Below are 26900 nucleotides of genomic sequence, written 5' to 3' on the forward strand. Positions count from 1 at the left end.
GAGACCAGGAAAAAGAATAATGCTTTGTAGAGTTTCTGTCAGAAGATGCATTTAGTTAGGGAAAGAAAAATTAATTTTTACCTACTCCCAATCTGGCCAGTTCTGTTTTACCACCAATTTAGCAAATAAAAACTTGCAGTTTGCTTATACTATAGTAAGCACTCAAAATGAAGTACATGCTGCCTACAGAAAGGCAATTCCTCGCCCAAACAGCTCACAACCTAATTATAATTTAATAAGTTCAATGCCAGAAAATCGTTCAGTTTTAGCAACTGTTAAACTTGACTTTATTTGCTTAAACTAACTGAAAATGAAATAATGGCTAAGATAAAATGCTTTCTTCTTTAACATACTTGTACTCTGCAAATCTGAACTCCAAGAGCATGCTAAATAGAAAGCCACAGAAACAGTTGTTTTTAAGTACAAAATGTAGTTTGAATAATTAAGCAGTGGAAGCCACTTGTCTAGACAGGGAAATAACAAAACTTCATAGTAAAGGAAGATAATTTGAAACTTAATTTTCTTTAAACACAGCAACTTTCCAATGTCCAAATTACTGACTTGAATGGCTTATATTGTTTCAACTCATCTAGCCCTTGCCCACAGCCACATCGTTATCATTTGAAGATCACTTACTGTTGGTTGCCACAACTCCCCGACCTATATTTTCCAAAAAGGAGTCAGGGTTCTATACTGCTGACGTGAGTGGAAATGCAGCTGTTCAGTTCCTTCTGAAAACATTCAGTTTGCCAACTTGGTAACTACCTGCAACAACAGGCTTTGGATTCAACAACTAACTACTAGCAGAGGGAGGAACTGTAATATTGATTAAAAACTCCTGGTCCCCATTTCTGGTGCTGTTACTGACTTCACCTGATCTTAGACAAGTCTCTTACCAGCAGGAGAGTGGGGTGGGGGGGGAGAGAAAACCTTTTGTAGTGATAATCACCCATTTTTTCATGGTTTGTGCGTATAAAAATGTCTTCTGTATTTTCCACAGTATGCATCCGATGAAGTGAGCTGTAGCTCACGAAACCTTATGCTCAAATAAACTGGTTAGTCTCTAAGGTACCACAAGAACTCCTTTCCTCTTACACTCTGTAATTCAAGTTAGCCATCTGTAAAAAGTGGTGACACTTGTGTGCCTTCCGGGGAGATGGCAGGAGGGGCAGGGATCAGAGATGTACTTTGCCTCTGTATAGTGTTTTGGGATCCTGGAATGGAAGGTGACGTAGGAGTTCAAAGTATTAGCTCAAATTAGGGGCATGGAATAAGAATCAAGTTATTATAAAACAGAATAGCCAGCTATCAGCATATTAAGTATGTTTTATAGCATGTTCATTTTCAAGTTAATAATCCATCCATGTCTTATGAAGTGCAGTGTGACTGGAGTACATCAAATTGCATGAGAAACGTAAATACTGAAAAACAAGGCAGACACATCTCTATCTACACCAGACATGAGCTAATGTAATAATCTAACACACACAAAACCAAAATAAACCATGTTCTCTTGCATTTCGGTACTATAAACTTACTGAAAACTGCTCCAAAGCAACATTGTAGCATCATGACTTTCCTGCTGTCTTTACATTTTTAATATGAACATTTGGCAAAGGAACGAGAAGGGGCACTCTTTCTCCTTCCACTCTAGTGCCCAAGTGGAATATTTTTCATTCTATGCATTAACTCCCTGAATAAAAGAAACCGTAGTCCAATCCTCATTTACCACTTGCACCTGTCATATCTGCTGTATTGACATTTGAGAGTCCAACGCCGCGTGACAATCAAATGTCTAGGGGCTAAGTCAACCTAAGTTACGCAACTCCAGCTATGTGCTTAACGTAGCTGGAGTTGACGTACCTTAGGTCGACTTATTGCGGAGTCTACATCATGCTGGGTTGACAGGAGAAATTCTCCTGTCGACTTTCCTTATGCGTCTTATTCTGGTGGAGTAGTAGAGTCAACAGGAGAGCAATTGGCGGTCGATTTAGCAGGTCAGCACTAGACCCTCTAAATGGACTCCTGGTGGATGGATCACTGTGCGTCGATCCCCTGTTAAGTGGAGACAAGCCCTAGAGAACAACCCAAAATCTGGACTCTCCTGCACGCTCAAACCAATAGGCACTGTTCATACTAAGAAATAGGACACCTGCCTGCTCTCCTCCCTTCCCCCATCAAGACCTGGGAAACTTTCCATATCAATCTTGACAAAGGAATCCCTAAGATAACATTTGGATTCAAACCAGGTTTCTCAGAGAAGGATTTATTATCCTGTTGGCCCCTCGCACAGAAAATAAGCATGCCAGCAAGGAGTGACCATTTGCAATTTTCAAAAGGTGGGGTGCACTGCCATTTATCCTGCTCAGAAAGAAATGTCCTTACCCTTATAGAACTTACTACAGTACCTGAGCCTGCCATGATTACTTTATGTTTTATTGTTAAACCAAAACTACATTTGTGTTAGTGATTGTGGATGAAAGCTGAACTAAAATCACTGTCTCCACCTCAGTGCAAGGAGAAAGATCTGCCACTTTCATTAAAGAAAAACATTATTGGAACAGTTTTTGATGAGCTTGAATATCCATAAATAATAAATAATAATAATAAATGAAAGATGAAAATGATATGGTCTTACTTCAGTATCCTAGACAGTTGTCAAATTTAATGACATGAAGCCAATTAAAGTTGCTGTTCTAAATGAACAGTCCAGCCTCATAAAAAAAAAAGAAGAAGAAAAGGATTATATCTGCTATGTGTGACAGCTGCATAAAAGCTGTTTACCAGCAGCACCGCTCTGCAACTCTGATAAGGTAATGGTAAAACCTGTCTGAAATACAAGAGGCACAGCTAACTACGTCAACGTTACTTCTCTCTGTCAAGGGTATAAAAAACATTTAAATCTTACAGAAGACTGAAAGCACCTTTTGGTTTTGTTACTTCAGAAAATGAAGTCTCAGTATTATTTTACTTTTCTAGTGGATTTTTACTTCTTAAGTCAAGGCTTGATCTAGCAATGGAAACCACACAGGCAGAATCCCTTGAAGTTAGCAGAATTCTGTAACAGGAGGAAGGACCACTTACGCACATCCCGCTGTAGTATTGGGGGTCTTGCATAATTAAATGAGCTTTCATTCACAGAGTCCACAATCTTCTTTAAGAGGTGGTCTACACTTAAAAATTAGATCGACCAGCTACGTTGCGCAGGGCTGTGAAAAATGTCACACTCTGAGTGCTACAGTTAGGTCAATATAACCCCCATTGTAGATGCAGCTAGGTCAACGAGAAGGATTAACTACATCAATGGAAAAACGCCTTCCGCGGACACAGGATGTGTTTATACTATAGTGTTGTAGCTGCCACCGTAGCACCCGCAGTGCAGACATAGCCAAAGACTGCATGGATCAACATAAGCCTGAATGCTTTTAACACACCTTACTAAAAACGTGACATAGAATCATAAAATAACAGGGTTGGAAGGGACCTCAGGAGGTCATCTAGTCCAACCCCCTGCTTAAAGCAGGGCCAATCCACAAGTTTTTGCCCCAGATCCCTAAATGGCCCCCTCAAGGATTGAACTCACAACCCTGGGTTTAGCAGGCCAATGCTCAAACCACTGAGCTATCCCTCCCCCCACACATTATTCAGAAGTGTGTGTATGGGGGGGTGTGGAATATTAGGCACCTTGGCAACGACAGAATTCAAAAGCCAAACTAGAAAGGCAGAATTTTAAAATGGTTGGAGTTTTTCAGTGAATCCAAAGTAAAAAGAAAAACAGTACTGCGGGTAATGCCCTACTGGTGTATGAAAGCTTAAGACAGAAAATTATATCTATGTACTCAATGTTATTTATTACAATAATTTTCTAAGAAGATAACCATACAAGTCTGTTGAAGTTTCAAACATATCCCACATTAGTCAATTTTTAAATTTTATTATTCTGTAGAGAATTTTATGTTTTTTAATCACAACACAACCTGTCTATTTAGCAATGTTAAAGCAGACTTTGCTTTTTATTTTCACTGGGAGCTTCCAAAGAAAGCAGAACACTGTAATTCCTTTTCATATATTAGAATATAAGCAAAATGCTGGGTACTTAATGGAGGTTAATGAGAGAAATCAGAGTACAGTACACAGAATATCAGTGGTTTAAAATAACTGCACCTGCCCTACCATCTTGAAAGGGAATCTTCCTGGACAACACTGCCACTTTAACTCACGCCAAATTTGCTTTGAAAACAAGGTTCTAATTACTTGACTACTTCAAGGAGACACTAGCTTTGTCAAATATAGCTCCGCTTACCCTAGTTTCTATTCACTTTCAAAGACTGATTTTTCCCATATGAAACTCCAAACTGCTGTAACTAACCTAACTTTTAAGAGAGGTGTAATGGCATCAAGCAGTTAAAAATTTGGTTCACAGTGTGATAGAAAAGTTATTTACAGATATTTTGAAAGATTATTCTGAAAACTTGTCAGTTGTGCCACACAAGGCCTGATTCTGCAAAATGATGATTCCTGAGTACCTGCCGTGGAAACTGACAGTCTATAGGCTGAATGGAGATAGTCAGTACCTTGCTGAATCAGCTGCTTCTCCTCCCCCTCCCCCCCCAAAAAGGGAGGGGGGAAATATAATCATTATAAACTTGCCCACCCTTACTAAGCCAATGCTAATAAATATCTATTGTTACTGCACTGACTCAGAAAATGTTTTACCCTACTGCAAGCAAGGGGGCAACTTCAAATATATTTTTCAAGTCTGTTACACAGTATTACATTGTTTTTTTTAAGCAGCAGCACCAAGGATCCTCAAAAAAATTGCATTATGAATTTACATGGTGCTCTGAGGAATTGCTTGGTCAATATTCTAGGGTCTCTACAACAGCTGCTCTTCCAGATTATAAAGCAAAACTGGTTTTTGTCTGAATTAATAGTGTGGGATACTCCCTATGATACAGACACAGCAACACTGGGGCCCCATCCAAATGTATTCTAAAACAATGAAATATGAAATGACAGAATAAATCTATTTTATTGACATTAAATATGTTTATTCTCTTTATGTAACGTTGAAACAGAACAATCTATGTATTAGTTAACCAGCCTGAGGCACCATTCCCCCCCCAGTAAGTGAAATTACAAGGATAGAATCATTTAGTCAATTGAGTTTGTTGGATTTCCTGGACAGTCGAATACTTGTTACTTTACATTACACGATTACAATTGTTTCATGCAGAATGAAAAACACACTTGAACAAAAACAGTACAATTCAGGTATCACCATCACTTTTTAAAAAATGTCCGCTCCCCTTTTTAATGTAATTCCTGATTCTACTAAAAATTCACCTGTTTTGTGGTATTTAGTGATAAATAGTTTTCTATAGACAAAGCACTAGTGATTTTTCCAGCAAATTACACTGCATTTGAAAAATAGAACTATAAAATTAGCAGAAGCCTCCTAAGGGGTAAATGTCACACAGTGCAATTTCTTATTTTAGGACATCAATTGTTTGTTTTGCAACAGATGTGTCACTGCTGAGCAATGCCTTTATGCATAACCAGTGGAAAGTACTGATTTGGAAAAGTTATCAAAGAAAGAAGCAGCAATCCTTAAAAATTACAGTCTTATTTCATTTTACATGTACAGGCAGAGTGAGAAAATACATGCTTGCAAGCTTACATGAAATGCAGAACATACGGCCTCCAGCAACAGCTTGCTGCATAGCAATAAAAAAAACTCAGTGTATAATTTATGGTTTAATAACTTCCCGGTACAAGATTATTTGGTGTACTATATGTTGCTAAACTTTCTAAAATTGAACTTCAGTTTCTAAGGTTAAGTATTTGCTGTCTCTGATACCATGAATCAATGTCATGGCATAGCAAGAATTTAGGTATCATACATTTTTATCATGAGGCAGAGGGTCGCCCCTATTTTGATATTTGAAAAACACCCAAAAGTATAAATACATACTTTATATTTATAATTAATAATTATGTATAGTGTCTCATTCTCAAGAAGTCAATTAACTGAAGATCACTCATATTCCAACAACAAATACTTACTATGCAACTCTGTTTATCCAACACCCTGTTTTTACACAGAGCGGTGTTTGGGAGCATTGTGCTTCTGGTGGTGCCAGATGTCCTCACCACTCAATTGTCAAAGATCCCCTGTTGCCTTCCCCCAAGCACAGAGACCTTCACTCTAAATTTCGGTTTAGGTATTCCGTCTAACTATTGCTTCCACTTGGCTACAACAGCCATCACATGCTGTCTTATTGGATGTGTAATGCTGATGGCTAATAGCTAATGCATTCTATCCCAAAGGTAGCTTGCAAAATGCTGTTAAAAGCACTTACCCCTTCAACAATTGTATTTTTTCTTAATCTGGGTTCAAAAAATGGATATTAGCATCTCCCCATGATGTTTGGCATGGTGCCATAGGCTAAAAATCAATTTAAGGCTAATTTAAAGTCCTGTCCACCTAAACACTGCTAGCCAATGTTGTACAGACAGATTTCAGCTCATTTTTCAGGAAGGAAGAAAATGGTGGTTAATTCTATTTTACCACCTGTGTAGAATTTAAAAAAATCAGCTCTTGAAAGCTAAATCAGCATCTGAGTATCCACTTTCACCAACTGTTTACAGGTTCTGCAACACACAAAATTTCTGGAAAAGAGACCAAAACATCATGCAAAGTCTCTAACTGAGAAGTAGGAAATTATTAGAATATGATGACCCTGGCAGAAGAACTGGTGAAACCCCAAGAACTTATCTGAACTCTTAAAACAGCCTTGAATGGGAGAAAGGAGGGGGGAACATGTTCTGGTTAAACTCTTACAAGGGTAGACAAAAAGTAAGAAGTACAGAGACCTCCTTGGGAAGGGCAAATTATAATCCCATTTACTCAATCACTTGGTTGTAATTAAGGATACGATTTGGTCACGGAGGTCATGGGTTCTGTGACTTTAACAGATCTCCATGACTTCTCTGGCTGTCAGCCCAGGACAGCGGGGCTCTGGCTTTGGCTTCAGCGCCGCTGTGACCATACCCTGATTTGTCCTCCCCCCCCATGACTGTTCTGTGATTTTTGCTTAATTTTACCATGAAAAAATTGTATCCATGATTGTAATATACCCAGAATGTTGGTTGTAAACATCAAATGAGGGAGAACTGATACTCCAGAATCAAATTTACATAAGAAAACAGAACAAAAAACAAACCAAAACCCTAAACACTAGTTCAAAAAAAGAAAAAGAAAAGGCTGTCTGTTTTTAAAAGGAACATTATAAAAATGTGTCCTAGTTATCATAAACCTGTGGGAAATGTCTAGATTTTAAATGCTTTTTTTCCCACTTGTTACCATACAAGAAATATGAACAGCCAACAAAACAGAAACATAATGGTGTTTCTCCTGCTGCTGCAGCAACCAAAAAAAAACTGTTCCTAGCGCCAAGCTGACCCAAACAAAGGAAAAACATAGACCACTAAAAACATGGAGATAGGAAGGAAAAGATGTTTGCCAAGCAGCAAACTCTCAAAAGGGTGTGACAAATAATGGAGAGTGAAAAAATAATTAAAACCTATATATTTCACTGATTGCTGGAAAACAAATTTGCATCCAAGGTATGACAAATACAAAAGATGAGTTTCACAAAGGAATGCTTTATAACAAAAGAAAATCCAACATATTTTAAAGAATATAAATTAAAATCTTTAGATTACTCAGAAGTATGATCCATAAGTTACACCACCAGTTTTCACCGATGCCATTTTATATATCAGAAAAATGTCAGTCCCCTAAGAAGAGCGCTCTAAACATACATCAGAAATCAACTGCAGAGCCAGAGAAAATACTCACTGGCTTTTACTCTCAAGTTAATAGTTCTCCCTCCATGCTACCTAGTTACATTTTCTATTTCCCACACAAATTATCCCCTTTTTCTGCCCTCACATAGTTTACCTCCACATTGGAAAACAAGTATTTCTGATATAAGCCCCTTATAAAGCTTACAGGTTTTTTTAACATTTTGCAGTACTGTAACATTCAACACCGTCAGGTGGTGATGTGTTATCCCCATATATAAAATGGGGATATTGAAGTTTGAAGAGGTCAATCAACTTGCCTAAGGTAACAGAGCAAGTCAATGACTGATCTGGCAACTGAACTCAGGTATCCCAGCATCCAGTCCTGGGTTTTAACAAGACTACCCTTCCTAAACATACATCACACCCCATTAATAGTTTATAATCTAATTTCAGGAGTTGTAGCTGTGTGTTTCCATTTGATAGCCACAGTTCACATTTACAAAGGAACTCCACCCATAACTCCAAATAGCCATTTCACAGATAGGTTCTGGAATCAAACATGTGGAATATCATACAAATCTCATTGAGAGCGAGTCCCTAATGCATAATAAAGTGGATGATGAAACAACACATCAAGGGATGCAGTTCTTCCATTCTAAAATAAACGTATGAAAATGATCATGAATGCTTATGGATCAATATCCTAATAAAGCACAAGATGGGGTATTAGCTGGTGTTTGCCACAGACCACCAAATCACACCTGAGAACAGGTTGACTGGATCCTTACACAACTAACATGTAAGGCGAAAACTGCATGCAATCAGGATTTGCTGATAAGCAGGGCTCAGGCAAACAATATGTTGTTTAATATGGCTAAATGTAAACCTATATATCTAGGAACAAAGAACATAAGGCCATACTTACACAATGGGAGATTCTATCCTGGGAAGCAATGACACCGAAAAAGATCTGGGGGTCATGGTGAATAATCTGCTGAACATGAGCTCCCAGTGCGATGCTGTGGCCCAAAGCGCTCATGTGACCCTTGAATGCATAAACAGAGGGCTCTTGAGTAGCAGCAGAGAGGTTATTTTGCCTCTGTATTTGGCACTGGTGTGACTGTTGCTGGAATACTATGCCCAGTTCCAGTATCCACAATTCAAGAATGGGGTTGATAAACTGGAGAGGGTTCAGAGAAGAACCATGAGAATAGATTAAAGGATTAAAAAACATGCCTTATAGTGACAGACTCACAAAGCCCAATCTATTTAGCTTAACAAAGAAGGTTAAGTAGTGACTTGATTCCAGGCTATAAATACCTATGTGAGGAACAAATATTTGATAATGGGGTCTTCAATCTAGCAGTGAAAGGTAAAACAGAATCCAGTGGCTAGAAGTTGAAGCTAGAGAAATTCAGACTGCAAATACAGTGTACATTTTTGAGAGAGGGTAATTACCCATTAGAAAAATTTACCAAGAGTCATGGTGGATTCTCCATCACTGGCAATTTTTAAATCAAGATTGGATACTTTTCTGAAATATCTGCTCAAGGAATTATGTTAGGGAACTTCAATAGCCTGAGTTATAGCTCAGACTATAGTTACTATGGCCCCTTCTGGCCATCCAGTCTAGAAACTGGGAACTTTTTGCAGTTTTCCCCATCTCTGATAAGAAGGAAAGATTGGCTGTTTGATGCAAGTGTCTCTCCTGAAGCAAAAGGCTTGATTGTACTCCTTGATCCATCTTTCATTTTCTTGGAAAACCTGGTTTCCAGTTGCATTCTGAATTTTAGTCTCCTGGCATGGATATTCAGCATTGCAACCATAGAAAAGTAGGGTTTAAGTATAACCTCTCCACAGTATGAAGTGACAATCTGCAAGACATTTTACTTTCTGGAGGGAAAAAAACCCCCAAAACACCTTCTTGGGTGATATTTATCTGATGACAGTGTTTGCTTTTCTAGTATTCCCAGATATACTTTTCTATAATCTGGATTGCTGAAATTCTCCAATACTATTGACATAAATCAAGCTATGTATGTGACTGAACCAATGACCAAAGTACTTTATAGCAAGACATTATGGCTCCAGGTCAAATCACTTTTCCAAACAGAACAAATGAACTAATCAGGAATATTAGATTTCCAAATAATTCCACTAGCTATAAATTAATCAATGCCTCCAACTCCGGTGCTAGTTACTTCACCACTAAACTGAATTTATAAATCACATGGAGTAAGAAGCCTAGACTTTCATTAAAGTCATTAAATAATTTGGATCCCAAACATACCAATACATCCAACAGAAAACCTTGACCGGGTGTCCAGAACTTTTGGATATTTGTAATGGAAAGCTGGAGACCTTGGTTTTCTGTTACAACAGTAAAAATCAACACAGGAAAAGTTTCCACGATACAGAGAAAAAATGGATTTTGCAGTCATGACTTTTTTTTTTCCTCCAAATGCACGCAAAGGAACAGAGGTAAATGAGCAATAAGAACATCCACCAAAATTTCTCACTTTGAAACTAATAATAATTTCCTCATAGTGATGTCCTACTAATACTGAGGGCACGGCTACACTTACAGATGTAGAGCACTTTGAGTTAAACCAGACTTTGTAAAGCACAGTAGGGAAAGCGCTACAGTCTGTCCACACTGACAGCTTCAAGCGTGCTGGCATGGCCACATTTGCAGCACTTGCAGCGGCATTGGGCGCAGTGCATTATGGGCAGCGATCCCAGCATGCAAGTGACTGCAACGTGCTTTTCAAATGGCGGGGGTGTGTGTGTGTCTGTGACAGGGAGTGTGTTGTGTGTATGTGGGGGGGTGGGGTGGAGAGTAGGTTTTGGGGGGGGGGGCTGAGAGCATGTCAGCATGCTGTCTTGTAAGTTCAGACAGCAGCAGGTCCCCCCTACCACCACACAGCATTCCACACTAATGGTTGCTTTGTCTTGGAGCAGATAAGCATGCCAGCTCTCAGAAACAGAGCTTTCAAAGGGCATATCCCCATTCCTACAGTGATTCAAAAACAATGACAAAAGTGGCCACTTGACTTAAGGGGGTTATGGGACGGTTCCGGAGGCTAATCGGAGCGCAGTAATGCAACACTTTGTCTACACTGGTGCTGCGGTGCTCCAGCGGGGGCATAGCAAATGTTATTCCACTCGCCGAGGCGGAGTACCAGCAGCGCTGTAGCCACAGAGTCAGAGCACTCGACATGCCTTGCCAGGGTGCCTGGGTAGTGAGCTAGTGTGCCCAGGACTCCTTTATTTTGTTGTAACACGCAAGTGTAGCTGTCATAAAAATAAAGGGAAGGGTAAACCCCTTTGAAATCCCTCCTGGCCAGGGGAAAGCTCCTCTCACCTGTAAAGGGTTAAGAAGCTAAAGGTAACCTCGCTGGCACCTGACCAAAATGACCAATGAGGAGACAAGATACTTTCAAAAGCTGGGAGGAGGGAGAGGAACAAAGGGTCTGTGTGCTGCTCTTGCCAGGGACAGAACAGGAATGGAGTCTTAGAACTTTTAGTAAGTAATCTAGCTAGGTATGTGTTAGATTATGATTTCTTTAAATGGCTGAGAAAAGAATTGTGCTGAATAGAATAACTATTTCTGTCTGTGTACTTTTTTTGTAACTTAAGGTTTTGCCTAGAGGGGTTCTCTATGTTTTGAATCTAATTACCCTGTAAGATATCTACCATCCCGATTTTACAGGGGGGATTTCTTTATTTCTATTTACTGCTATTTTTTATTAAAAGTCTTCTTTTAAAAAACTGAATGCTTTTTCATTGTTCTCAGATCCAAGGGTTTGGGTCTGTGGTCACCTAGGCAAATTGGTGAGGCTTTTTACCAAACCTTGTCCAGGAAGTGGGGTGCAAGGTTTTGGGGAAGTATTTTGGGGGGAAAGATGCGTCCAAACAGCTCTTCCCCAGTAACCAGTATTAGTTTGGTGGTGGTAGCGGCCATTCCAAGGATAACGGGTGTAATATTTTGTACCTTGGGGAAGTTTTGACCTAAGCTGGTAAAGATAAGCTTAGGGGGTTTTTTCATGCAGGTCCCCACATCTGTACCCTAGAGTTCAGAGTGGGGGAGGAACCTTGACATGGTGGCACAGTGGTGGGATTAACCTGAAATCATTTGAGATCCAGTTGAGATTTTTTGAACTAGAAATACAGATTTTAAAAAGGAAATTTTTTTTTCTTTGGAAAGAAAGTCCAGAAAGCAGCTTTGAAACTGAAAGCAGCTTGGTTTCTCTCTGCTTTGTGGCCAAGCAGAGACAAAAGGGGATTATCTTGTGAATTGCAGGTTTTCTTTGCCTGGAGGCAGGGTACTTAACTCCTGCAGGGAAATTCACAGTCTTCCAATCCAGGGGTTTTTTTTTCTTTTCTTCCTAAAAGTAAATAGGGGGTGTGTGTTCTACCCATTTGCTTTTTCTTTGGGCTGGGTAAGCAGGTTTCCAAGCAGTTGGAGGTTTTTTGCTTTAATTTGGGCCCAGAGCAGAGACAAGGGAATTGTCTTTTTCTGTAGGCTGACAATCACTATCAGAGAATAGGTATTCTATTCCAGCACAGCAAAATTTTACAGCCAAGTTTTGTTTGTTTATTTCTAAACCTCGGGTGTAAAGTTAGTAAAAACAGAGAGGTTAGAATGGCAAAATCCGCGGCTCGACTACAGCTCGAATTAGCCAAATTTCAGGCTGAGGAAAGACAAAGGGAACATGAAAGACAGATAGAACTCATGCAGCTGAAGAAGGAACAAGAAATGGAGGCAAGGAAGCATGTGGAGGAGGAGAGGGAAAAAGAGAGGAAGCATGTGGAGGAGATGGAGAGGATAAAGGCCCAGCAGAATATACCAACAAACCCTAGCAATCCTTCTCCAGGTACCACTTCCCATCCCAGAAAGTTCCCCACCTACAAGGCAGATGATGATACTGAGGCCTTCTTAGAAAACTTCGAAAGGGCCTGCCTTGGGTACAACATCTCTGCTGACCAATACATGGTAGAGCTGAGGCCGCAGCTCAGTGGACCCTTAGCTGAGGTGGCAGCTGAAATGCCTAAAGAACACATGAACAAGTATGAACTGTTTAAATCCAAGGCGAGAGTCAGAATGGGGATAACACCCGAGCAGTCTCGTCGGAGGTTCAGAGCCCTAAGGTGGAAACCAGCCATGTCATTTACCCGACATGCCTACCACATTGTGAAACATTGGGATGCCTGGATATCAGGAGCAAGTGTTGAATCTCCAGTAAATTTGCCCTTCCTAATGCAAATGGAACAATTCTTAGAGGGTGTTCCTGAGGAAATAGAAAGATACATCCTAGATGGGAAACCCAAAACTGTAATTGAGGCAGGAGAGATTGGAGCCAGATGGGTGGAGGTGGCAGAGAAGAAGAAAACTGGTCGCAGTTGGAGCGGAGACCAGAAGGGACCACCCCAGACCACACCCTATTACCGGGGGCCGCCCAAAGCCCCACCTACCTCCCAAAGAGCCCTCCAGACCCCTTATCGTCCCACCACCCCGTTCTCCAGCAACCCTCCTCGCCCCAGTGACCCGTCAGCTGGACGATGTTTTAAGTGTAACGAGCTGGGGCATGTAAAGGCCAACTGCCCCAAGAACCCCAACAGATTACAGTTCATTGCACCGGAATCACACCAGAGGTCCACAGGCCCAGATACCTCCCAGATACCCTTGGAGCGGAGGGAAACTGTGAGTGTGGGCGGGAAGAAGGTCACCGCGTGGAGGGACACCGGAGCACAAGTGTCAGCTATCCATGCTTCCTTAGTGGACCCCAATTTAATCAACCCAGAGATCCAAGTGACGATTCAACCCTTCAAGTCCAACTCTTTCAATTTGCCTACAGCCAAGTTGCCTGTCCAGTACAAGGGCTGGTCAGGAATGTGGACTTTTGCAGTCTATGATGATTATCCCATCCCCATGCTGTTGGGGGAAGACTTGGCCAATCATGTGAAGCAGGCCAAGAGGGTGGGAATGGTCACCCGCAGCCAGGCTAAACAAGCCGTGAGGCCTAGCTCTGTTCCGGAAACTTCTATCAGGACCCAGTCAGAGGTGATGGACCTGGACCCCAGGCCAATGTCTGCAACAGCAGTAGTGGATCCAGTCCCAGAGACCCAGACGGAACCAGTCCCAGAACCGGAACCAGCCGAACAACCAACACCAGACCCCGTGTCAGCACTGAATCCAGTACTTGCAACCTCAACAACGGAGGGCCCCACCGAACCTGAACTGGCAGCAGCCGATAACCCGACCCAAGAGGCTCAGCCGGAGCCTGAATCCCAACATAGTGCACCAGCGGAGAGCGGTTCACAGTCAACAGAAACAGCTCCATCCCCTATATCGCTTCCAGAGGGACCAAGCCTAGGTCCACAATCCCATGAGGAACTGATGTCTCCAGCATCAAGGGAACAGTTCCAGACCGAACAGGAAGCAGATGAAAGCCTCCAGAGAGCTTGGACGGCGGCACGGAGCAACCCACCGCCTCTCAGCTCTTCTAATCGATCCAGGTTTGTTGTAGAAAGAGGACTTTTATACAAGGAAACTCTTTCTGGTGGACACCAGGAAGACTGGCATCCTCAGAGACAGTTGGTAGTTCCAACTAAATACCGGGCCAAGCTCTTGAGCTTAGCCCATGATCACCCTAGTGGCCATGCTGGGGTGAACAGGACCAAAGACCGTTTGGGGGGGTCATTCCACTGGGAGGGAATGGGCAAGGATGTTTCTACCTATGTCCAGTCTTGTGAGGTGTGCCAAAGAGTGGGAAAACCCCAAGACCAGGTCAAAGCCCCTCTCCAGCCACTCCCCATCATTGAAGTTCCATTTCAGCGAGTAGCTGTGGATATTCTGGGTCCTTTTCCGAAAAAGACACCCAGAGGAAAGCAGTACATACTGACTTTCATGGATTTTGCCACCCGATGGCCGGAAGCAGTAGCTCTAAGCAACACCAGGGCTAAAAGTGTGTGCCAGGCACTAGCAGACATTTTTGCCAGGGTAGGTTGGCCCTCCGACATCCTCACCGATGCAGGGACTAATTTCCTGGCAGGAACTATGAAAAACCTTTGGGAAGCTCATGGGGTAAATCACTTGGTTGCCACTCCTTACCATCATCAAACAAATGGCATGGTGGAGAAGTTTAATGGAACTTTGGGGGCCATGATACGTAAATTCGTAAATGAGCACTCCAATGATTGGGACCTAGTGTTGCAGCAGTTGCTCTTTGCCTACAGAGCTGTACCACATCCCAGTTTAGGGTTTTCCCCATTTGAACTTGTATATGGCCGTGAGGTTAAGGGGCCATTGCAGTTGGTGAAGCAGCAATGGGAGGGATTTACACCTTCTCCAGGAACTAACATTCTGGACTTTGTAACCAACCTACAAAACACCCTCCGAACCTCTTTAGCCCTTGCTAGAGAAAACTTACAGGATGCTCAAAAAGAACAAAAAGCCTGGTATGATAAACATGCCAGAGAGCGTTCCTTCAAAGTAGGAGACCAGGTCATGGTCTTAAGGGCGCTCCAGGCCCATAAAATGGAAGCATCGTGGGAAGGGCCATTCACGGTCCAGGAGCGCCTGGGAGCTGTTAATTATCTCATAGCATTCCCCACCTCCAACCGAAAGCCTAAGGTGTACCATATTAATTCTCTAAAGCCCTTTTATTCCAGAGAATTAAAGGTTTGTCAGTTTACAGCCCAGGGAGGAGACGACGCTGAGTGGCCTGAAGGTGTTTACTACGAAGGGAAATGTGCTGGTGGTGTGGAAGAGGTGAACCTCTCCATGACCCTTGGGCGTATGCAGCGACAGCAGATCCAGGAGCTGTGCACTAGCTACGCGCCAACGTTCTCAGCCACCCCAGGACTGACTGAACGGGCATACCACTCCATTGACACAGGTAATGCTCACCCAATTAGGGTCCAACCTTACCGGGTGTCTCCTCAAGCTAAAACTGCTATAGAACGGGAGATCCAGGATATGTTACAGATGGGGGTAATCCGCCCCTCTGAAAGTGCATGGGCATCTCCAGTGGTTCTAGTTCCCAAACCAGATGGGGAAATACGTTTTTGCGTGGACTACCGTAAGATAAATGCTGTAACTCGCCCAGACAACTATCCCATGCCACGCACAGATGAACTATTAGAGAAACTGGGACGGGCCCAGTTCATCTCTACCTTGGACTTAACCAAGGGGTACTGGCAGGTACCGCTAGACGAATCTGCCAAGGAAAGGTCAGCCTTCATCACACATCTCGGGCTGTATGAATTTAATGTACTCCCTTTCGGGCTGCGAAATGCATCCGCCACTTTCCAAAGACTTGTAGATGGTCTCCTAGCGGGATTAGGAGAATATGCAGTCGCCTACCTTGACGATGTGGCCATATTTTCGGATTCCTGGGCAGACCACCTGGAACATCTACAAAAAGTCCTTGAGCGCATAAGGGAGGCAGGACTAACTGTTAAGGCTAAGAAGTGTCAAATAGGCCTAAACAGAGTGACTTACCTTGGACACCAGGTGGGTCAAGGAACTATCAGCCCCCTACAGGCCAAAGTGGATGCTATCCAAAAGTGGCCTGTCCCAAAGTCAAAGAAACAGGTTCAATCCTTCTTAGGCTTGGCTGGTTATTACAGACGATTTGTACCGCACTACAGCCAAATCGCTGCCCCACTGACAGACCTAACCAAAAGAAACAGCCAAATGCTGTTCAGTGGACCGGAAAGTGTCAGAAGGCCTTTAACAAGCTTAAAGCGACACTCATGTCTGACCCTGTACTAAGGGCCCCAGACTTTGACAAACCGTTCCTAGTAACCACAGATGCGTCCGAGCGTGGTGTGGGAGCAGTTTTAATGCAGAAAGGACCTGATCAAGAATTCCACCCTGTAGTGTTTCTCAGCAAAAAACTGTCCGAGAGGGAAAGCAACTCGTCAGTCACTGAAAAAGAATGTTACGCCATTGTCTACGCTCTGGAAAAGCTACGCCCATATGTTTGGGGACGGCGTTTCCACCTGCAAACCGACCATGCTGCACTGAAGTGGCTTCACACCGTCAAGGAAACTAACAAAAAACTTCTTCGGTGGAGTTTAGCTCTCCAAGATTTTGATTTCGACGTCCAACACATCTCAGGAGCTTCTAACAAAGTGGCTGATGCACTCTCCCGTGAAAGTTTCCCAGAATCAACTGGTTAAAATCGTCCTTGAGATGTGGAAAATATTGTTAGTCTTTATGTACTTGGTAGTATATTTAGAGATGCATGTGTCTTATTAACTCTGTTTTTCCTAGAGCTCCAGGAAGAAATCCCAGCCAGTGTTTCACCCTAGCTGAGATTTGGGGGGGCGTGTCATAAAAATAAAGGGAAGGGTAAACCCCTTTGAAATCCCTCCTGGCCAGGGGAAAGCTCCTCTCACCTGTAAAGGGTTAAGAAGCTAAAGGTAACCTCGCTGGCACCTGACCAAAATGACCAATGAGGAGACAAGATACTTTCAAAAGCTGGGAGGAGGGAGAGGAACAAAGGGTCTGTGTGCTGCTCTTGCCAGGGACAGAACAGGAATGGAGTCTTAGAACTTTTAGTAAGTAATCTAGCTAGGTATGTGTTAGATTATGATTTCTTTAAATGGCTGAGAAAAGAATTGTGCTGAATAGAATAACTATTTCTGTCTGTGTACTTTTTTTGTAACTTAAGGTTTTGCCTAGAGGGGTTCTCTATGTTTTGAATCTAATTACCCTGTAAGATATCTACCATCCCGATTTTACAGGGGGGATTTCTTTATTTCTATTTACTGCTATTTTTTATTAAAAGTCTTCTTTTAAAAAACTGAATGCTTTTTCATTGTTCTCAGATCCAAGGGTTTGGGTCTGTGGTCACCTATGCAAATTGGTGAGGCTTTTTATCCAACATTTCCCAGGAGAGGGGGGGGGTGCAAGTGTTGGGAGGATTGTTCATTGTTCTTAAGATCCAAGGGTCTGGGTCTGTAGTCACCTAGGCAAATTGGTGAGGCTTTTTACCAAACCTTGTCCAGGAAGTGGGGTGCAAGGTTTTGGGGAAGTATTTTGGGGGGAAAGACGCGTCCAAACAGCTCTTCCCCAGTAACCAGTATTAGTTTGGTGGTGGTAGCGGCCATTCCAAGGATCACGGGTGTAATATTTTGTACCTTGGGGAAGTTTTGACCTAAGCTGGTAAAGATAAGCTTAGGGGGTTTTTTCATGCAGGTCCCCACATCTGTACCCTAGAGTTCAGAGTGGGGGAGGAACCTTGACAGTAGCCAACTCCTGAGTAGCTGGTACAGTGACTTGCGCCCTTGTGGAAGCAATTGGAGATCCATTACTGTTTAGATTTTCACACCCCACAAGAAGAGCAGGAAATGCTCAAAAAAGATCCCCTTTGTTTTGCATAACAAAACTATTCACCAATCAGTTCATAGAAAGGAAGACTAGACTCATATGCATAATTCAAGTTATTGTGCTACTTTTTATGCAGCCAAAGGAAAATAAATGGCGTGCCTGCCAATGAAGTTCCAACCCCCACAGGTCACTAGTTCCAGTGTAGTCTGGAAACCAGCAGACTCCACATACTACTCTCATTAAAACTGCACAACTTTACATGCAAAACTCTGGAAGTCATGTTTCCAAAGAAATAGTGAGTAATGCTAAAAACAACTGAATCCCAGTCCCTTTGGGGTCTTTTCTGATGCATAACATGAACAATTACAGCCAATATTGAAGAATTAAGATCCTTTAGAAATTTAGACTAGACTACTAAAAGATTAACCTGAACAGCTTTTATTTATTTGAGCATAAGCTTTCGTGAGCTACAGCTCACTTCATCGGATACCCATGCATCTGATGAAGTGAGCTGTAGCTGACGAAAGCTTATGCTCAAATAAATTGGTTAGTCTCTAAGGTGCCACAAGTCCTCCTTTTCTTTTTACGGATACAGACTAACACGGCTGCTACTCTGAAACCAGCTTTTATTTACAAGCTGCAAAACCAAATCAGATGTTTATTCCCAAAACAAGTGGTTTGATTGCTTATTTGAACCTTGACTAACTCCCACCCTCCCCAGCAGAAAAAGTAGAAAGACAAAATGGTTTCAGATTGTGATAGATATGGCAATTCCCTGTGATATCCTTGGGAGACCTTACTGAAATAAGTTTATGTATCTTTGGGGTCACTTGTATTAAATGAATCATTCATTTATTATTGTGGTCTGGGATTGTATATAACTTCTCAAGATGGGGACATGTGACAGAAGTGAGACCTGGGGCTTCAAAGGAATATATGGAAAATGTACCAAACAAGTTTCAGAGTAGCAGCCGTGTTAGTCTGTATTCGCAAAAAGGAAAGGAGCACTAGTAGCACCTTAGAGACTAACCAATTTATTTGAGCATAAGCTTTTGTGAGCTACAGCATGCGATGAAGTAAGCTGTAGCTCACGAAAGCTTATGCTCAAATAAATTGGTTAGTTTCTAAGTGCCACTAGTATTCCTTTTCTTTGTACCAAAGAAGGAAAACCTGACTTTTGGTACAATGTGTGAACTGGATTTCCCTGGGAACGCCTGGGGAGAGGTTAATGCAAATTGCCCATCTTCGGTTATGCAAAAAGCAAGCCTTCTGAAGCTATGGCCTGAGGGGTTATTGTTTGCTGATCACCTGAGGCCAAGATCCAAGGCCCAAGATGTATAAAGGAAAGACTGAAGTATTCATAGTTGTTCTGGTTCTGAATCAGACGGTTATGAATTTGTTGCCATGGGGAAAATCCAATTACAGGTTTTGAAGGACTAACACCTACCAGAGCCCAAGGTTGGATCTGGGGTGACCTCTGGTAAGCTTTTTAGCATGTGTGTAGGTTCTTTTATTGGTTTTAATATGTTTTCTCTGAAATGTTCCCACCTTAACAATAAACATGCTTCCTTAAAGGGCTGTGTGGTAACTTGTAACTGCTAGCAATTGTGTTGTTTAGAGCCTTTGGAGAGAAAGCAAAGTATAGAAGTTGGTCAATTTAGGCAGTCTGGCTAAGATGGGGATCTCATAGCATAGGCTGGGAACTGTGCAGCTTGGAAAAACCCTGGTCAGGACGGAGAGTCGCGCAGGTCTCCACTCAAAAGAGGTGATGTCTGAGGAGCCCGGAGGGTAGAGTGGGTGCCCTTGATGAACCACAGAGGGAAAAAAAACAGAGGTGCAGTTGCCCTGAACTGTGTATTGATTATCTTTTCATGATGTAGTCCTATACTACCCATCGCCACAGAATATACCATATTCATGTTTTGCTAGATTGCAGCAGTGTTGTTCTAGAAGTTATATGTCATTTATCGCATTTTTAAGTACCTCATTTCCCACCCCTCTTAGCTAGAGGAAAACTGACCCCACTCCAGACACTGTCCTGCTGCTATTTTACAGCACTCTTTATAAAACCCACTCTAAGAGAAAAAAGGGACATATTTACTGATAACTTTCTTGCTGCAACTCTTTCGACCCACTGCTTCAATCCATCGAAGTGCTCTTATATTCTCAAAAGTGACTGCCTAAAAATGAGATTGAGTAGTTCCGTGTGCTGTTCCAGGGTTATAGTGTTTCAGAGTCAAGATGAGTTCTTTCTGGCTCACGCACAGACACCAGTGATAAAAATTATCTGCAACTGGAACTTTGTATAATTCAGAGCCACAACAGACTCCAGATCACTCTCCAAAAGGTGTACTAGCTCTGTAAGACTAGCAGGAGGAGGAAAAGAAATCAGATCTGTTTTTTACAAGAAATGTGCATGTATACATATATCACTATCTTTTATTTTAGATATTTACAGGGCACCTATCACTTTGACTCAGAAAACAACTCTTAATTAAGACGTCAATTTTTGAGAGTTTTGTTTGTTAGTTTGCTTGCTTAATTCAGAATCAATAAGGCAAGAGGGATAACAGGCTCATTGAATGACAATGCAGCAGACGCCATCAAGCAAGGACGGCATGGTATTTACCAGAAGTGGTTTTTAATCAAGAAAAACATGGTCTCTTCTACCCCAGGAAAATCTAGTTAGCACCAGTTTAAGGAATTTTCTATTTAAAAAACTGTTTCATTACATTACACTACACATCACATTACGCTTAGCTTTAGTTATATATTCAAATTGTGATTAAATAAGGCAGTAGATACACAGATTAATTTAGGGTTGTACAAATAAAAAGTAAAACTGCAGTGGGTGTAACGCTAAATATTATGTAACATATGTAAGTATAATACTGAACATTGGAATGTCTGCATATATTTTGGTTCGGTATTTTCTCAAGGAAATTATATGTTATGATTCATATTTCAGTATTATATAAAAGACAAAAACATTCAATTATATGAAAACAACAACAGTTCAGAGTTGTAGGCTTGAAGCATTAAGCAATCAGAAGCACGCAGAGCTGCAGATACCAGTCCAGATCCATTTGGCCATGCAGCATTCTGTAGCAGAAGACCAACTCTGATGCAGTGGATAGGCCAAGCCTATTCCTCAGTTTTGAATGAATGTAACCATAGTTTGAAAAGATTTGCTGTATGCCTGCTGAACTTGCTGGACACTGACGCAATTATTTTTCCCAGTTTAACGCAGGTTTAATCTGGTATTTACCAGCATCTTGTCCTAAACTAGCTTTTCCTTGGAAATTGCCAACCCAGCTGTCAAGAGAGATTATTTCCTTATCAGTGTGACAGCCTCAATGAGTAGAGAAGATAGGAATAGCATTTGCGATTCATTTTTATTCCCTCTAACAGAAGAACAATTGTAACTTCCATGTAGTGATGATTTAAAATACCCAAGTTGTCCCACTTCAGGCAGTGAGATACTCACACCATCTAAATTAGCCATGCAGGACTCTCCAAAGTTCTACCTCTTCAAAATGATTACTTACATCAATGGCTTGCTTGGTTTTGCCTTCAATGAGGTTCTGGTATCAGCTCCACACCCCTTACTCACACCTTTTAAGAGCACATATTCTTTGCAAACAAGTTACATTTGAAAATTGACCAGACAAGAATGTATTTACATACCTTGTGTAAGTCTCCAATTAACTGTGGTTCTTAGCTCTTAAACACCTGGTCTTTGTCGCAAATGGTTAAATTCTCCCCCAATTTCTAAAGAAAAGAAATCATGTATCAGCACACATGTAGGTTTACTGGGATAAGAAAGGTAGACCGAGTTTAGTCACTCTCCCTTGCACTCCTCCCCACAAAGTACCAAAAAGTTTCAAATATTCAATTGTGTCAGCAAAGTAGTTTAGTTATAAAGCCCTAAGTCAGCAAGCGATCACAACTATGACACCATACAAACAATAAATAATAAATTAAGTTAGTTGCCGATTTATTTTATATTTGTTGCCCACACATCGAAACTGGTCCTCTTAATAACAGATCTAGCGCTCCTGGGGACAGAATTTAAACATCAGAAGCAAGGAGCAAAAAAGCAATGCTTCCATGTTTACAGTATGAAACCCAGGGGCCTATTCACTAAGCTTAGTAGTTTAGTTTCTGCTATGAGAAGTGAAATACAAATGAGAACAAGTTTGACACACACTCTGGCTGTCTCTGGAAACTACAGCTCCCCTCTCCTTAACGCTAGTATCTTCTTACAGCCACATTACCATCATAAATCACAAACAAATGATCAGCGTGGGTGGGAGCCAGAGCTGTCAGTTTACATGTGGGGGCAGGGAGAGAACAGGTGGGTCCCCTGTACATCCCCCCTCCCCAGAAGTAGTGAGGCTCCTTTGAAATGGCCAGGAGAAATTTTTGCTTTTTTTAATTTTATTTTATTAGTTACAACCAGAGAAAGGCTAAGTGTCATACATGGAGTGGGCAGGGATGAAGGAGGTTGAATAAGGGCTGAGAAGGAGATTGATTAGTAGCTGAATTGAGGGAGGATGGGTGAAAAAGGCTTTTATGGAGTGACAAGTAGAGAGAAACTGCACTGTAACTCCTGACAAGTTGTTTGTTGTCTGTTTCTGTTTGTTTGTCTTATCGGTTAGGCCTTATCTTCATAGCTCTGTTTTCTCTGTTTGTACAGCCTTGCACAGGGGGTACCCCCAACTTCGCTCAGGGCCTACAGAGACTGCCAGAACACAAATATTTCCCTCTTCCTTGTACAGAAATACTGCATTGCGTATGGAGGGATGTGGTGTGAGGGTACACTAGGGCTGTTGTAATGAAAACTGCAGGGTGATCATTATTATAGTGAAAATAATCTACAAATTTCCTACAGACCAGGTACCAGTTAATATCACTTTATACTGCCCTGAGACTATACAACATTGAAACTTTATAATGGAATATGCAAATTATCCACAGTGGATAATTGAAAATAAGAGCCCAGCATACATGCAGAGAGCTATAAAAGAGCTGAAATCAAAATGTATGCTACTAGCTGACACACAAGACTAAGGGGAAAAACCACACACACACTTGACTCATTACATTGGGAAGAAGCCAGAAGGGAACTTCGTTCTCAGAGGAAGGTATTCCTGAGAACAATCCCAGCAACTGCCAGTCATCCCTTCACAATGCTGCATCATTCTAGAATAAAGCTACATAGCTCTACTGACACTGCCCAGAATGGTCAGTGCACCATAAATTATTTGCTAGGCAGCCTGCATATTCTCCTATTTGAAGAAGCTTGAATTTTTCTGACACTGCGCATCTTTACAGAAAAGAAAAGGTCAGTGAAAGACTACTGAATAAAAATCCAATGCTGCCTCACTGAGATTAAAATACTCTGCCCATCACTACCCAGTACTTTAGTGTTCTCTGAATTGCCACTGTGTTCTATAAAACAGCAGCTTCCGGTTATCATGGAGTGAAACGATGTAAACATGCGTCTCATGCCAGTGAAAAAGTAATGCCATGTTGTTATCACTGTTCACAGCTCCAATATTACAAAGTAGAGAAGCAGAAATTCAAAGCTTTCTCCTGGCTAGTAGCAGTGATCACTTTCATTACCCTGCCCCTCTTTTTCAGATGCAATAATGCTCTTCACCAAGAGACAGAATGCAGAAAGATGTTTCCCAGCATAAGAGACCCAGGGAGTTAGACTTAAGTAGTCACCCAGAGAACCTTCAAAATGGCAGATATTTCTCTCCAGACACCACTTCAGGGCACTAAGAGAACAGAGTAGGCCAAGATGAGCTCCTGTAGGCACTTAAATGTGCTTTCATCCTCATTCAGGGATCTGCCATCAAAATGTACAGGCCAGCTTGTCAATCACCCCACACGTGGCTGCTGAGTGGTGAAACCAGTCAGTCTATCTTTGCTGAAGGAAGGACTCTAGCAATATATGTCTGTAAGCATGCAGTATGTTCGAAGGACACACACATACTGACTGCAAGGAGAGCCACCATGGCTGTAATCGCTACAATTAACTCATGAGACACTGTAAACAGTTATCTTCCAAATATTTTCCAGAGTCACAATACCTTTTGAAACCTAATGCTATTAAATCTATCTCAGACACATTTGTCAATGCCAGCAGACCTACACTAGTCTATATAAATGAAAAGCAAAAATATTCTCTCGCACACAAACAACCACCCTCCCTGTCACCATCATAAGTAATGTTAAAACAAAAGAGTCAGATGACCTCAAACATTCTCTGTGCCAGGCAACTACTACCTGAACACACCCAGGTATTAAATACAGCTCAAAGTAACCTAGCTTTTCCAGCTACAGAAAAGCATTAAGGATATGCGGCTGCTTAAATAATTATCCAGTTCTGACAAGCCAAACCGTCATTCTCCAAAGACAAAACCAAAGAGCTGAAAATAGAGCAACCGGCCACTATTATTTTACACAGCTGGTGGACTGAGCGGACAAGGAATGCCCACACGGCCAAAAACACCCTCAGTCTTCATCTGTCCACCTAGATGCTTACATGGCCTCCAACAGCATACTTTTTTTTTTACGCTACATAAAATGAAATCTCTTGATGCATCTCCATTGACTTTAGCGGAGCTGCACCTGCTTTATGACAGTGGCAAATTTCACTCAGTACATTTTGTTTTCGACTTGATAGTCTTGATAGTCTGACCACATTAAAGGACACCCACTTCTTTATCTGGCTACCAAATTTCAAAATGCCTAACTGGTAATAAACATTCGGAACACAGTTCTAATTTAACCTGAAAGGCTGACTGCTTGATTTGAAAATGGAATTTGCAAAACTATTTGAATTAACCAAGCTGGATTATGCTGATAACCCTCAATGGCCTTGGCGCCAAGCACTATAATACAGGCTATGCATATTTCATTTAGAAACACCCATACCACAGAACAGCTCCACTAAAGCAATTCAAATTAAAAAAATTAGCAAGGAGCCTGCTTCACCATATAGGCAAGGCTGCCATCTGGCATGTTTAAATTTGAGTCTTAAGCTCCCAAAACTGACAGTGCATACAGCTCAAGGACAACAGTGCCTCACACACTACTCAAGCAATCCTCCTTCTACATAGTGCTTGTTATCCAAGAAAGGGTTGCCGCAATGTGACGCTAGTCAAGGACAGGGCAGAGATGCAGGGCAGGTAAAGTAATTTAGAGATGAAGGTGATTTCAAAAGGTAAAATGAGCAGAAATTGCAAAGCATATCTCAGCATGATCACAGACAGGACTTCTACAAGCAGATAACCACTTGAGTAAAGTACAGAGCACCATGTTTGGCCACACGTAAGCAGGGTGGATTTGATTTAAATCACTAGACAGGAAGGCTCGATTTAATCATGTATTTCTACATAAAAGTGCTTTCTTGTTGGCTGTTATAACGTTAATACATATTCTTCACAATTCAGAGATAGATGAAGCACTTGCATGAGAGGAAAGTGATCAGGAACAGCCAGCATGGATTCACCAAGGGAAGGTCATGCCTGACTAATCTAATCGCCTTTTATGATGAGATTACTGGTTCTGTGGATGAAGGGAAAGCAGTGGATGTATTGTTTCTTGACTTTAGCAAAGCTTTTGACACGGTCTCCCACAGTATTCTTGTCAGCAAGTTAAGGAAGTATGGGCTGGAAGAATGCACTATAAGGTGGGTAGAAAGCTGGCTAGATTGTCGGGCTCAACGGGTAGTTATCAATGGCTCCATGTCTAGTTGGCAGCCGGTATCAAGTGGAGTGCCCCAAGGGTCGGTCCTGGGACCGGTTTTGTTCAATATCTTCATAAATGATCTGGAGGATGGTGTGGATTGCACTCTCAGCAAATTTGCGGATGATACTAAACTGGGAGGAGTGGTAGATACGCTGGAGGGGAGGGATAGGATACAGAAGGACCTAGACAAATTGGAGGATTGGGCCAAAAGAAATCTGATGAGGTTCAATAAGGATAAGTGCAGGGTCCTGCACTTAGGACGGAAGAACCCAATGCACAGCTACAGACTAGGGACCGAATGGCTAGGCAGCAGTTCTGCGGAAAAGGACCTAGGGGTGACAGTGGACGAGAAGCTGGATATGAGTCAGCAGTGTGCCCTTGTTGCCAAGACGACCAATGGCATTTTGGGATGTATAAGTAGGGGCATAGCGAGCAGATCGAGGGACGTGATCATTCCCCTCTATTCGACATTGGTGAGGCCTCATCTGGAGTACTGTGTCCAGTTTTGGGCCCCACACTACAAGAAGGATGTGGATAAATTGGAGAGAGTCCAGCGAAGGGCAACAAAAATGATTAGGCAACAAAAATGACTGGAACCCATGAGTTATGAGGAGAGGCTGAGGGAGCTGGGATTGTTTAGCCTGCAGAAGAGAAGAATGAGGGGGGATTTGATAGCTGCTTTCAACTACCTGAAAGGGGGTTCCAAAGAGGATGGCTCTAGACTGTTCTCAATGGTAGCAGATGACAGAACGAGGAGTAATGGTCTCAAGTTGCAGTGGGGGAGGTTTAGATTGGATATTAGGAAAAACTTTTTCACTAAGAGGGTGGTGAAACACTGGAATGCGTTACCTAGGGAGGTGGTAGAATCTCCTTCCTTAGAGGTTTTTAAGGTCAGGCTTGACAAAGCCCTGGCTGGGATGATTTAACTGGGAATTGGTCCTGCTTCGAGCAGGGGGTTGCACTAGATGACCTTCTGGGGTCC

The 26900-nt window shown here is 42.0% G+C and overlaps 1 protein-coding gene across 2 annotated transcripts in view; it reads right to left on the reverse strand.

Annotated features, from left to right (window-relative positions):
• The window catches only part of THRAP3 (thyroid hormone receptor associated protein 3), a 78537-nt gene that overhangs the window by 45341 nt on the left and 6296 nt on the right, over positions 1-26900 (reverse strand). For both annotated transcript variants that reach the window (XM_048825709.2, XM_048825710.2), the window contains exon 2: positions 21842-21925. The gene's annotated coding sequence lies outside the window, so the exon portion shown is untranslated. The remainder of the gene's footprint in view (positions 1-21841; positions 21926-26900) is intronic.

This window comes from Caretta caretta, chromosome 19 (assembly GCF_965140235.1).
Source record: "Caretta caretta isolate rCarCar2 chromosome 19, rCarCar1.hap1, whole genome shotgun sequence".
Taxonomy (NCBI): domain Eukaryota; kingdom Metazoa; phylum Chordata; order Testudines; family Cheloniidae; genus Caretta; species Caretta caretta.